The sequence below is a fragment of the Hoplias malabaricus genome, chromosome X2 (assembly GCF_029633855.1).
Source record: "Hoplias malabaricus isolate fHopMal1 chromosome X2, fHopMal1.hap1, whole genome shotgun sequence".
Lineage (NCBI taxonomy): Eukaryota > Metazoa > Chordata > Actinopteri > Characiformes > Erythrinidae > Hoplias > Hoplias malabaricus.
This window is the reverse complement of record NC_089819.1, coordinates 31,391,026-31,405,703: the sequence shown is the minus strand read 5'-3', so window position 1 is coordinate 31,405,703 and position 14,678 is coordinate 31,391,026. Positions and strand designations below refer to the sequence as shown.

At 43.7% G+C, this 14,678-nt stretch overlaps 1 protein-coding gene across 1 annotated transcript in view; it reads right to left on the bottom strand.

The window, feature by feature from the left end:
* LOC136676207 (uncharacterized) overlaps positions 1-8,643 on the bottom strand; it is a 74,592-nt gene extending 65,949 nt beyond the window's left edge. The window contains exon 1 of the mRNA XM_066653049.1: positions 8,589-8,643. The gene's annotated coding sequence lies outside the window, so the exon portion shown is untranslated. The remainder of the gene's footprint in view (positions 1-8,588) is intronic.
* Positions 8,644-14,678: the final 6,035 nt, after the last annotated feature.

Sequence of the window (14,678 nt, the reverse complement as noted above, 5' to 3'; positions counted from 1 at the left end):
CGATCAAGTCATCTACCCTGGGAAGAGGGTAGGAGTCGAACTGCGAGACTTCATTCAGTTTCCTGAAGTCGTTGCAGAATCTCCATGAACCGTCCAGTTTGGGAACCAGGACAATGGGGCTAGACCATGGACTGTTAGATGGCTCAATGATACCGGCGGACAACATACGCTCAACCTCCTCCTCTATGGCTGCCTGGCGGGCCTCGGGGACACGGTAAGGCCGCTGTCGAACTGTCACCCACACAGGGGTTCGGATGTCGTGTTGAACAAACTGGGTCCGCCCTGGGGTGGCAGAGAATACGTCCCGGAATCGCTCCACCAACTCTACAAGCTCCTGGTGTTGGGCGAGGCTGAGGTCGTTGCCCCACTGAATCTCCGCCCGAGCTGAACTCTCAGTGGAGGCAAACCCAGAGACCTGAGGGATCGGCTCCACCCACTTTTTAAGCAGGTTCACATGATAAACCTGCTGGGTTTTTCTCCGACCAGGCTGGTTAAGGCGATAATTCACGGGGCCGACTCTTTCAAGGATGGTGTAGGGTCCCTGCCAAGTAGCCAGGAACTTGCAGGTGGTCGTGGGGACCAAAACCAGGACAAGGTCCCCCACCTGGAATCTCTGGGCTGGGCAGGGTGGTTGTAGATGCGCTGTTGGGCCCGCTGGGCTTCCTCCATATGCTCCTGTACGATCGGAGCTAACGCATCCACCCGCTGTTGCATCTCCTGCACATATTCAATGATGGAACGGTACGGAGACGGCTGCTGCTCCCACGCTTCCCTCACCACATCGAGAAGTCCTCTGGGCCTACGAGAGTACAGTAACTCAAAGGGGGAAAAGCCTGTCGAAGCCTAGGGGACCTCCCGGACTGCAAAGAGAACATAGGGTACCAACAGGTCCCAGTCCCGTCCGTCTTGAGCAACCACTTTTTTTAGCATCCGCTTCAGAGTTTGGTTGAATCGTTCCACTAACCCGTCTGTCTGGGGGTGGTAGACCGAGGTGGGGAGGTGTCCGCAGGAGCTTACAGAGGTCCGCCACCAGCCGGGATATGAAGGGGGTGCCCTGGTCAGTAATAATGTCTTTGGGGATCCCCACTAGGGAGCATAGCAGGAACAATTCCTGGGCAATCGCCTTGGAGGTGGCCTTCCGGAGGGGGACAGCCTCCGGATACCTAGTGGCATAGTCTACCATCACCAGGATGTACTCATGTCCCCGGCCAGACTTCGGCAATGGCCTGACAATGTCCATCCCGATCCGCTCAAAAGGAACTCCGATGATGGGGAGCGGGATGAGAGGTGCTGGCGGTGGTTTCTTGGGTGAAGTTAGTTGGCACCTCGCACAACACTGGCAGTAGTTCTTGACTTCTGCCTGGATGGAGGGCCAGTAGAAACGGGGCAGGATACGGGCCAAGGTATTTTGCCAGGCTAGATGTCCCCCCAGTGGGTGGTGGTGAGCCAGGTGCATGACCGTGTCAATGTGGGACCTGGGGAGGACGAGAGCCTCCTGAGGTCCCTCTGGGAGTTGGCGTACCCGGTAGAGGAGATTTTTATGGACAGCGAAATGTGGGTCAGGAAGAGGACCCGGAACGTGGGGAACCCCATCCAGAACCGCAACGTTCTCCCAGGCCTGCTTCAACCGATCATCCTCCCTCTGCTCTCGGGCGAACCCTCCCTCCGCTTGTATCTGCTGACAAAGAGAGGAGAGAGGATTAATGGTATCCTGACACTCACCTTCACCGCTGGCTTCTGCGCTATCCTCCTGGGGCTGGGCCAACAAAGCCGACCAGGGCCTGGACCGGCTCTTGTGATGGTGACGTCGTCGCTGAGAGGGGAACTGGTTGTGGCCTTGGGCGAACCCAGGAAAATCCCGTCCCACGAGCAAAGGGACAGGGAGATCGGGAACAAGGCCCACGGTGAGGGGCCATTGACGTCCTTGCTCCCCCAACAGGATGCGGGCAGTGGGGAACTGCCGCACCTCCCCATGCACGCAGGTGACGGGTAGGGTTTCGAGGGAGGGCTGGAGCCAGGGAAATTCAGCCGGGCGGAGGAAGGTGACGGTACTCCCCGAGTCCATGAACGCCCGGACATCTACATGCAGCAGGCGGTAGGAGCCGTCCTTCTGAAAATTCCCATGCACACCACACCCAGCAAGCCAGGTCTTCGCCGGCCAGGGAGGAGGGCCTAACTCGGGCTCTGTAGGCATCGGCTCCTCGTGCGGATTTGGAGGAGTGGAGCATGCGCTCGTCTGCCTCAGTGGCCTCCACCATGGCCCGGGGATTTATTGAGTCCCGCATGGCAACCGCCCTACTCAGGTCCGTTGGTAAGGTCCTCAGGAACCGCTCCATGGCTACATGCTCTGCCACCTCTTCTGAGCTCCGGACCTCAGGACGTAGCCAGCGGCGGGTGGTCCATAGTAGCTGCAGCATCTGTTGCCGGGGGTCTGGCCAGGCTGATAGGTCCACCGGTGGTATTCCATAGCGGCGGCCGCCGGGCTGAGACCCACTCGTGCGAGGATCTCCCGCTTTAGCTGGTCGTAGTCGTGGGCACGATCCGGTGCTAGAGAATAATACGCAAGCTGAGCCTCACCCGACAGGAAAGGTGCAAGTATTTTGACCCAGAGCTCTCTATCCCAGACTTCCCGTTCGGCCACTATCTCAAACGTATGGAGGTAAGCCTCCATATCATCCTCCGGTGCTAGTTTCATGAGGAGGTGGTGTGGGGGCCAGGCGGGTCGCGAGCCGATATAATCTATGATATAATAACTAAATTAACTAAAAATAACTAAACACTCCAGTAGCCTACCTCTCATCAACACCAAATACCAACACAAATCCCATGAAATGCTGCGAGGCTTTAGGTGGTAGCGACACTCAAAATGAAACAATCACGTGTCCCTCAGAATCTGAAGGCTCGATTGTTATCAGTCACGTGGTGGCTTGCCCCTTTTTGCTTGATACAGCCTCCGACATCTCACTTCAAATGTCACATAACTACCTGTTTCTCCCCTAGCATCTCTGTTTGATCTCTGTGTTTAGCCCCTAGCATCTGTGTTTGGCCTCTATGTTAAGCCATTAGCATCTGTGTTTGGCCTCTATGTTAAGCCATTAGCATCTGTGTTTGGCTTCTGTGTTTGGTCTCTGTGTTTAGCCCCTAGAATCTGTGTTTGGCCTCTGGTCTCTGTGTTTAGCCCCTAGCATCTGTGTTTGGTCTCTGTGTTTAGCCCCTAGCATCTGTGTGTGGTCTCTGTGGTTTTAGTCTCCTAGTTGTGTATTAGGATTATTTCTCTCTCTCTCTCTCTCTCTCGTTCTAGTTCTATTATTTTCTGTAGTAATTGGTTACTTTATTTGCATCTTGTCTTTCTTTGTGTCCATATGTCATTAAATTATTATTAATTATTAGCCCCTAGCATCTGTGTTTGGTCTCTGTGTTTAGTCCCTAGCATCTATGTTTAGCCTCTAGCCTCTGTGTTTAGCCCCTAGCATCCGTGTTTGGTCTCTAGCCTCTGTGTTTAGCCCCTAGCATCTGTGTTTGGTCTATGGCCTCTGTATTTAGCCCCTAGCATCTGTGTTTGGTCTATGGCCTCTGTATTTAGCCCGTGGCATCTGTGTTTGGTCTATGGCATCTGCATTTAGCCCCTAGCATCTGTGTTTGGTCTATGGCCTCTGTATTTAGCCCCTAGCATCTGTGTTTGGTCTCTGTAGTTTTAGCCTCCTAGTTGTGTTTTAGGATTATTTCTCTCTTCCTCTCTCTAGTTCTAGTTCTATTATTTGCATCTTGTCTGTGTCCATATGTCATTAAATTATTATTCCGCACTTACCTCCATCTCCATCTATCATTTCTGTTTGGCCTCTGGCATCTGTGATTGCCCCTTTGGCCTGTGTTTGGCCTCTGGTCTCTGTGATTGGCCTCTAGCATTTGTGTTTGGCCTCTAGTCTCTGTGCTTGGCCTCTGTGATTAGCCCCTAGCATCTGTATTTGGTCTATGTGTTTAGCCCCTGGCTTCTGTCTTTAGCCCTAGTATCTTTGTTTGGTCTCTGTGTTTAGCACTTAGCATCTGTGTTTGGTCTCTGTGTTTAGTTCCTAGCTGTGTTTGGTGTCTGTGTTTAGCCCCTGGCTTCTTTGTTTAGCCCTTAGCATCTGTGTTTGGTCTCCTAGTTCTATGTTTTAGGTTTTTTTTATTCTTTCCTCTCTCTCTAGTTCTATTGTATTCTATAGTAATTGGTTTAGTTTTTGTTACTTTAGCTGTTTGCAGTCTCCTGTATCATGTCTTTGTTTGTGTCCTTATGTCATCAAATTATTATCCTGCACCTACCTCCATATTTGTTCCTTGTCCCTCAATTTATTCCTGGTCCATAGGTGGCTTATACTGAATTATATTTGCTATTTCAGATTATTTAGGTAGGAACATACTTTAAATTCAAGAGACTGCATGAAAATAAATGCATTAAAGTTTAGTGAATAAAAACGTACAGACAAGTTAAATTTCAGCCACTTACAAACAACAGTCATTCCTATGATGTTCTCTCTGGTTTGTTTACATTGAGAAGCTACACACCTTTAAAGGTGAAATGATATGTTTGAGGGGAAAAATTGTTTGTACATGGCTGTTTTTTCACTGTTTTATTCACTGTTGGTACTATCATAGAATATCGTCAGAAACAGAAACAAGTCAATATTACCCACCCATGGAGCAGTAATAGAGCATTATCCTCATCTCTGTTCATACTTTCTGTTGTCCAAACAGCTCAAGATGCTTTTTTTCACTGCCATGAGCAGAGAGAGACAGCCTAGAATACCAGACCAACATAGTTTGTTATTTTAGTCATTTACTGACACCGGGGCTTTGTAAACACATTAGTCTTGACCACACAGAGACCTCCATTAGCGCCGCTTCTCTCACCATGCACTTAATATATTAAAGTTATTTAAGTTATTAAAAAAATGTAAAGTGAATTTATTCACATAATTTTTTTAAGTATTCACGCATTTTACTGTCTGTAGCCAGGGACCAACTGTGATTTAAAAGTAAGTTCAAAGAAAATAAGTTCAGGGCCCAATCAAGTTATCCTTTCACACATGTAGTGAACACTACAGGCTCTGTTTGTCACACCTGTCTGTGTGGACGCCTCGCTTCCTCCCTCACTTCACGCTACATTACCACTTGAGTCTATGACTTGCCCTAGGGACTTCAATTCCCATGGTCCAGTGGGCACATGACTCCATCAACCGATGAGAACTCTTTTGTGCTCTCTGGGTCACCTGAGTTTTGAATAACAGCTGTTTTATGTTTATACATATTTACCCAGTTAGTATATTTACCCAGGCTTTGGCATTTCACATTTGTGAAGTATTGTTAACTATTCTGTTGCATACTTAGCATTATCTTATTTATGAAAGCTTTCCTGTGTGTGACCTATTCTTACGTTTCTCTTGACTCTGTCTTTTGGATTCGGACCACTAGTGCTTTGATGATTTGTGTTTCTGACCTCTGCCTGCTATTTTACTATTCTCTAGATTTTCCTTTTGGTTTTGGATGCATTCTTCTTATGGTGTGTGATGGACTTAAACTTCAGTAAAGTAAACCTGTTCCTGCTGGAAACCTGTGAGCATCTATTCTGTTTGCATTTCCGTGACACTGTTCACATGTGTGCTCACTTGAATTTTACCTAAATTTTGCACTAGGGTGCTGCCATGATAAAGTACGGGCAATATCCGAGACAAATTTTAGTGAGATTTGCATTCACAAATACAGCTCCTTTGGCTAAAGACTAGAAAACTTCTGGGTTACTGTACATGTATTAAAGGGGCTATTCCTATTAGTCCTGTTCACACAGAGAAACTAGATTTGGAACAACCTTATCTTTTTCCAGTTGCTATTTCCATCTTAGACTGAAAGTAAACTGTAGCAGAGAATGCAAGAGAACATATATATATATATATATATATATATATATATATATATATATATATATATTTCATGGCAGTTATAAATCATGATAAAGGCACAATGTGATTAAGTGATTTCTTAATCGCAAGGTTAAACAAAAGTCAGATTAGAGGACAGTGGCGGTTCCTGTCAAATATCTCGGCAGGGCAAATGTTGGGATAACTGCTAAAGTGATTGTTCACTGGACAAATAAAGAGCTTGCCATCTAGAGGATTGGAACATTGCACTGCACAAATTAATAAGGAATCTAACTTGACATTGTCATGTAATGTTTAAGAGTTTTATTTCTGTGGTCACCTCAGGTAGAAATACCACCAGTAGCCACTAGATTCATAAAGCTTTCTCTTTATGTACATACTGTACAATATTTGTGGAGAGCTTAATCCAGCAGTTCATTATAAAGGTCTTCTTTAATAAAGTTACTTTTACAGTGAATCAACAATCAACTGTGGTCATTGTAGTGGAGTATGGACCGAAGATAGATATGGACCGAATATAAATGTAGAAATGAAAAGTTTTAATTCAAAACTTTCCATTATGACCAGAACTTTCATCTGGTCCCGAAGTCAGCATTCCACGAACCACAGGGGGCAAAGGCCTTGCAGCCCCCACACACTCGCACCCACCTAAGAACACTTTCAAGTGACACATGGCCAAACATCCCCCTTTTCTCTTGTGAGAAACAGGAACACAGAACAAAGAAGAGAGCTTTTACGGCCCGTTTTTATGACAATGGCACCTAAATGTCTCTCCTTATCTCGAGCCCACTAAACAGGGCCAGCAAATGTTTAAACCAAAAGTGACCTCGGTTGAACCCCCGTGAATCACCCATCAACAACGTGGACCAACAGCGACCCCAAATGGACATTGGCGAAACTACGCCTCGCTCGGAGTCGCCTAAAACAATAGCGGAAAATAGTCAAATTCTGATTAAATGTGTATAAACAAATTTATTAATGTCACTTCTGTGTCCTCAGATGAATGCCCACCTTCTAATGAAATGGTGTATATTGCCGATTGTTTCTATCATGAAAAGAAGTTCTGTCTCCTAATAGAGAAAACGGATTAATGTTCTTTTCCAGCGTATCATCATGAATTGGACGTAAACAACGTACTCAAGATGGGATCTTATATGGGTGTTTGATACTAACAGCCCAGTGTACTCATTGTTATATGTTACTAACATGTATAAGAAATTTCGATACGCGAAATTTATATTCTTTCTGTGAATCACTGACTCAAACCCCCTCCTACTCTCTCCCCCTCGTGAGGGTCACGTGAGGCTGAACTTGTGTCCAATCAGAAAAGAATGCCTCCCATTAGGGAGTGATCGCGCTGACTTTGAAAAATAGCAGCTCGACTGCTCGCACTTCAGTTACGAGAGCTCGACAGCAGTTACGAGAGCTCGACAGCAGTCCCGAGAGCTCGACAGAAGTAACGGACCACGAAAGAAAACCCTCTCAGACTTCATCCAAAAAGCTTACAAGAGACGTCTTGAATTAGCTGAAAGTATGAAGCTTTAATAATGCGTCGAGCGATTTGAATATTTTCTTTCTTTTTAATCTTGTTTATGTTTTATTACCCATCGAAGTGTGATCTCACGAGTAATCAAAGTAGGCGAAACTTATTCGTGGCCAGAATAAGATATCAACCTTTTGATTAGTCGATAGCAGATATATTAACGTTATAAGCTGATTTCTGAAGACATTACTCCTGGAAAACTGAACAACGAGACGAGCTAATACTCTGAAAAAGCCGCTCCACTCCGGTGGAAAACCAGCCACGCCTGTGAAAATCCAAAAAGGGGAAATCTCGATCGACGCAGCTCCGCCTGAAGCCGAGAGCTTCCAACTCAACCGGAAAGAAATCTCCTCCATAAGTGGGCCTGTCTCTCACCACGTGGAAATGACGAGAAACAACCCCAGAACACGGAGATTACACAGCAGGATGCGACGGCTCGGTGACACGGCAAACGAGTAAGCTAGCGTATTTCACACTTTTTCCAGGAGCTGATGTCTAAGTAAATCCCTTTATAATTTACCATTTATTAAACCTTAGTTAGCAACAATTTAGTCACAAGCCAGCAGTGCCTAGCCCACCTTAAGGTCAAAACCGGTTTCTCCTGCGGTGATACCGTGAGATTACAAGGCTACGCTATGTTAATTAAATATCTTCTCTTTGTTAATAAAACTTTCATTATTTGAAATCACAGTGTTTGCAATTTGTTCATTATTTTCCTGAAAATCCTGAAGTACTCATTTAGCGTGATTATTATTCATTCTCAAACTAATTATTAATGTTTTAATTGCCTAAGCCAATTATAAATTTTAATTAATATCATTAAGTCAAATATCAGAGATTGGAGGAGTTTGAATAAGGTCAACGCTATAAACACAAATTATAAATATATATATATATTAAATATATATTCACAAAGGTATCGTGACGTGTGATTAAAAACCTAACATACGCTACAGTCATAAACAAATAAATTGCTATTGAGTTTTCTGCATAGATATTTTTAAGAGAGACCAGCTTTATCACTCATTAAATTCTATAAATGTTTCACTCTTCAGTCTTCAGATATTTTAGTTTAGTTGCAGGAGTTCCAAAATAAAAAGTATGGTGAGGTTTACATAAGTCATACTGACCAGATCACTATCTGCTATCCTCCCTTCATGGTCCTCAGTTCCACAGTTTCCCACAGTTCTCTGCAAAAGTACATACAACTTTTTAATTCCAATTGAAACTTAAAGGCTTAAAGTTGAAGTTTCAGTGTTTAAGTTTGAAGTATGAGTTTTAATAAAAAGTTTTAAGTAGTATTGTCTTGCAGGATAAAATTAGTAAGCAAATACAATATATATAACTTGCCTTTATGGTGACGTCACCACACAGCCTCCTTAGACCAGTAATTATGAGCTGACAGGTCATTTAAACGGCTTGCTGTTGCCAGGGGGCAGGTTGCCTTGGTAGGCACATGCTCTTTAGCAGAGGTCTTCAACACTGAAGGCTGGCTGGTATTACACTGCTAAAGCACCTGACCAGCCAGACATAGTATCATACTTCCTGGCCATTGTAAATCATTGTGAACCTGGATTTGAATCTGGATTCAGCTTTCAGGTACTGGACAGAAAGGTTTACAATTTAAAGTTACACTCACATAGCTTTGAAAGTGGAATGTACTTTCATGTTTTGATTATCTCAGAACCCAATGCTGGGCGCTGTGAGAGATTAACCAGTGTTAAATCAGCACTATTAGAGTTAAACTGAGTGTTGATGAATGTTAAATATTTAAACTTATGCTGTTAATTTAACATTAAAAGTGTTGATTTAACACTGGTGAATTTGCTGTGTAGGCAAAAGTCATGTTCGTAATGCTTGCAGATATACATGGGTATCCGTGATTCCAGGGCTGTTCAGATTCAGCTACTATATTATATCAGTTGGGGGACTCATTAAATCGGGACTGCCTCAATCATATATTCATGCTTCTTTCTGTAGCTCAGTGACTGAGAGAGCCGTTTCTCCTGAAAGTGGGAGGTCAAGACCTTTAGAGTCAAGTCCGCATCAAAACGAAGATGACCACAAATTGACTTTTAGTCAAGACGCAGTATGGGACACTGTCAGGGTTTAAAAGAGACTTGGAGGAAGAGGTAAGTGCAAAGTTTCATTCATTCAATGTCTGTAACCACTTATCCAGTTCAAGGGTGCAGTGGGTCCATAGCAGTGGTGGACAAAGTACACAATCTATGTACTTGAGTAGAAGTAAAGAATACTCAAAGTAAAATGTTACTCCAGCAAAAGTAGAAGTCCTCGTTGTAGATGTTCACTTGAGTAAAAGTACAAAAGTATTTAACTTCAAAATAATAAATAATAGTACCAAGATGTATTATGGCTCTATTGCCCTAATCATAATTTTTGTAACAAAGTTCATGTTTAACACATTGTAGGTGAAAAGTCTCTAGTGTCACTCTTGGTTCCCCAGCCTTTTAATAGAATATCAGTAATTAGTCTGACACTGAAGAACACAGCAGAAATGGCCAAGGATTAAATACAATGAAATAAGTTATAGCAACTATTACACACACCCAAGGTGCGTCCCCTCGAAATAAACAAATAACTGGTCTCTCTCTCATGTGTATTAAGCCCAATGTATGCTTCTGTGTTGAACCTATGCCATAGGCAGCGCGACTTGATGCACACCTCTTCAGAAATTGAATTTGTTGCATCTATGCAGACCACAGTGACTGTGATTGGTCCCTGTACTGCAATTAACTTTTACAGCACTGTACTGAAATTGGTAGAGAGGGGGAGGGAAGAGGTGGTTTCCTACCCTCCTCCAAAAGTTACAAAGTGCAGTTTCTACAGTGCTGAACCAAGAGTAGCAACGACAGAGGCTTTATTCTCACAATTACAGGCCAGTGAAGCATCACAGTGATTTTGAAGCTGTAATTTTAAGGTAAAAATAATACATAGTGTTCTTTTAAGTGCTCTGTTTTGCCTACGTAGTTACAGAGTATAGTTTGTGCTATTTCTGCAATTCTGAGACACCTGTTTGTTAAAATGTTTGTTTTGTTTTTCTGACTTTTTGCCTGATACTAATTTTGGTCTTTTGGATTTGTTTATCTCTCTGAAAATTAGTTAATCTTCTGAATGAATAGTAGTTACTGATGACTCAAAAAACTTTGGACCGTAATAGCTAAGAAATATGTGCCATAATTAACATATTTACACAGAAAAGTGGTCATCATTTCACTGAAACATCTAGGTACACAACAGAAAGACAAAAAATGGAATGAATGCATTTACCATTGTAGTGTAGTAAGGTACACCACAAATACATATACATATAATTTTATAATTTGTTTTATAGCCTTGACCTTATTCAAACTCCTCCAATCTCTGATATTTGACTTGATGAAATTAATTAAGATTTATAATTGGCTTAAGCAATTAAAACATTAATAATTAGTTTGAGAATGAATAATAATCATGCTAAATGAGTCCGTCAGGATTTTCAGGAAATTAATAAACAAATTGCAAACACTGTGATTTCCAAGAATGAGAGTTTTATTAATAAAGAGAAATATTTAATTAACATAGCACAACCTTGTAATCTCACGGTGTCCGGCAGGGGGAACTGATTTTGACCTTAAGGTGGGCTAGGCACTACTGTCTTGTGATTAAATTGTTGCTAACTAAGGTTAATAAATGGTAAATTATAAAAAAGGTTTATTTAGACATCAGCTCCTGAAAAGGTGTTAAATACGCTAGCTTACTCGTTCGCCGTTTCACCGAGCCGTCGCGTCCTGCTGTTTAATCTCCGTGTCCTGGGGTGCTCTCGTCGTTCCACGTGGTGAGAAGCAGGCCCGCTTATGGAGGATCTCTTTCCAGTCGATTTGAAGACTTTCGATTCCGAGCTGAGCTGCGTCGATCGAGATTTCCCTTCTGTGGACTTTCACAGGCGTGGCTGGTTTTCCACCGTAGTGGAGCGGCTTTTTCAGAGTATTAGCTAGTCTCGTTGTTCAGCTTTCCAGGATTGATGTCTTCAGGAATCAGCTTATAACGTTAATATATCTGTTATCGATTACTCAAACGGTTGATACCTTACTTTGGCCACAAATAAGTTTCACCCGCTTTGATCACTCGTGAGATCACACTTCGATAGGTAATAAACATAAACAAGATTAAAGAAAAGAAAGCTATTCAAATTACTCGACGTATTAGTAAAACTTCATACTCTTAGCTAATTTCGAGACGTCTCTCGTAAGCTTTAAATGAAGTCTCTGAGTTTTTCCTTTGTTTCGTCGTCGTCGTGGAGAAGAGAGTGTTTGTTGTTCAAAGTTTCTCGTCGGCGTCCTCTCTTTCCAGCTTTCTTTCGTGGTCCGTTACTTCTGTAGAGCCCTCATAACTCTTCAGAACTTCGAACTGACTTGCGTTGGGCTGTTCTCTGTTTTCAAGGCTGGCGCGGTCACGCCTTAACGGGAGGAGTCCTCTTTCTGATTGGACACAAATTCAGTCTCACGTGACTCTCGCTAGGGGGAGAGAGTCGAAGGGGGTTTGAATCATTGATTCACACATAAAGAATATGAATTTCTCGTATCAAAATTCTTATACCCGTTATCAACATATAACAATGAGTACATTGGACTATTAACATCAGACAGTTACATAAGGTTTCATCTTTACGTCCCATTTATGATGCTATGCTGGGAAAGAATATTAATTCGTTTAGTCCTATTCAGAGGTAGGATTTCTCTTCATGATAGGAACAGTCCATAATATACAACATTTCATTAGGAGATAGGCATTCATCTGAGGGTACAGAAAGTGACATTAATATATAGGTTTAATACACAAATAATCAGAGTTTGATTATTTTCCGCTATTGTTTTCCAGCGACTCCGAGCGAGGCGTAGTTTCGCCAGTGTCCATTTGGTGTCGCTGTTGATCCATGCTTCGGCGGGTGATTCACGGGGGTTCACTCGAGGTCACTTTTGGTTAAAACATTTGTTGGCCCTGTTTAGTGGGCTCGAGATAAGGAGCCGACATTTAGGTGCCATTGTCATAGACGGCCGTAAAAGCTCTCTTCTTTGTTTGAGGTTCCTGTCTCTTAAGAGCATTATAAAATAGGTTATCTCGACAGTTCCTGTTAGTTAAAAGAGAGACGGGGGGGTGTTGGGGCCATGTGTTGAAAGTGTCCTTCTCAAGTCCTTTGATGTTTCAGCTTATGAGTGTGCGTGTGTGTGGGGCTTTGCACCCCCGCGGGCACAAACAGTCCTGTGGAAGGTTGGATGTTGTCACAGACGAGAGGTTTTATTCAGACTGGAAAAGTTTAATTCAAAACTTTTCATTTCGATCTGGTTATCTGGTCTGTACTCCACTACATTCCCCCCTTTCTTTTCAGTTTTATGGTTCGGCAGGGATCATGGAGCTGAAAAGAACTTTTGCTGTGGAGGAAGGTAAGTCCCCCCTTTCTTTTCAGTTTTATGGTTCGGCAGGGATCATGGAGCTGAAAAGAACTTTTGCTGTGGAGGAAGGTAAGTGTATGGGTGTATATGGAATGTGTATGTTTGCATGCTGAAGGGATTCTAATTATTTAGGGGTAGGTCTTGTTCAAACGCAACCTCGAGAGCTGATTCTTCGACATGGCCTTCGGCTTCATATCTAAAACTTGGGGGTTCACCTCTCTGGGCTCTTTTATGTCTGACGAATTTGACCATTTTATTAGACCAAGTTTCTAACCTGCTCTGGAGGGCTTGAGTGCGTTTGAAATAGAACCAAGCTATACCAAAGGTCAGAAGATATCCTAATCCTACCAGGGTAACTAGTAAGGTGTCCGGGGTGGACCATGCATAGGTGACAGGCTGGACTGGCCATAGGGGTTGAGACGACAGTTCTCTAAGAGTGTTATCTATGGGGGTTAGGTCAATGACTTGGGTTCCCTCATATTCTAGGCGAGTTAGTGTTTTAGTATCTAGCTCGATGGTGTGTTTGGAGAAAAACTCTGAGATTTCTATGTCGCTCTCATATTGGTCGGGGTTTAGGTGATACAGGGCCAGGTCTCCTACATGTAAGATTGTGTTTACGGGGACATCTACCCAGAAGGTTTGGCTAGGAAGGAGTACTCTTTCTGAGGTGTCATGTTGATCATAGGTTAGTAGGGCCTCTCTAAAGAGGGTGTTAACCAACCAACGATTTCCAACAATTTCAGCTTGAGTGCTGGTTACCAAACGTCGGGGTGTGACGACTACCGGGCATTGAGTATTACTCATCATAGGCTTAAGGCCACAGATCCCATTTGCGCTGTCACGAATGAAAGGTTTGCTAGGGCACAAGTAGTGAATGTCTTTAGTGAGTGTGCACATAAGCAGATTGGGTACCAGGTATAGGTCAGGGTTATCGTCTTGGTATGCTACAAGAGATGTTTTCACACGAACGTAGGCAGAATCTTGCCAGAAGCCAACGTTGACAACATCTTTCAAACGGTATATGTTTTCGGGCGCCATTATGGGAAGGTTAATAATGAATGCTAATTCTCGGTCTTGAGGATTAACATAAATTGGGATGGCGCTACCTAAGGTATAGGCTAGGTGGGCCTAGAGGTCGGTAACTACTTCTCGAGTTGCTGTGGATAAAATCTCCTGTACTAAGGATAGAGGCACCAGGTAGGGAGGGATTCTCCCCATGGCTAGGCTATCTACCGAGGAGCTGATTTCTTGTAGCATATCAGACAATAACATATTCACAAGCTGGATGTGGGCAAGGTCAAGTTGTACTACTGAAAGCATGGAGTTAACCGTCTGGAGCGTTTTGTTCAAGGTGACACTGTGAGCGTTGAGCACTACGACGGTGCCACGTAGGGTTTGCCCAATGGTTTGCAGGTGCTGCTGCTGTTTATCTAATTGGATTTTAATGTTCGGAATTTCCGTTTGTAATTCCCCTACTTGACGTTTAACAGTGGCTACATTGACGGCATTGACGGCGGACGTTCCGAGACTCAGTAGTGATCCCACAGTTGCAGCTGCCATTAGCAATCCGCCTATGAAGCGTTTAGGTCGTTTATTAAAACCATTTAGTTCTGATTGCGTCACGGTAAACTTTTGTAGCTGGCGGAGCATGTGAGTTACGTCGGCTTCAGCATGGCTGATAGCTTCCTCAGTCCATCTAACTCCATTCCGGCCAGTCTGCAGAGTGGTTATCGGTAGGTTTTTGCTACACGCTTCGGCGGGATTCAACCG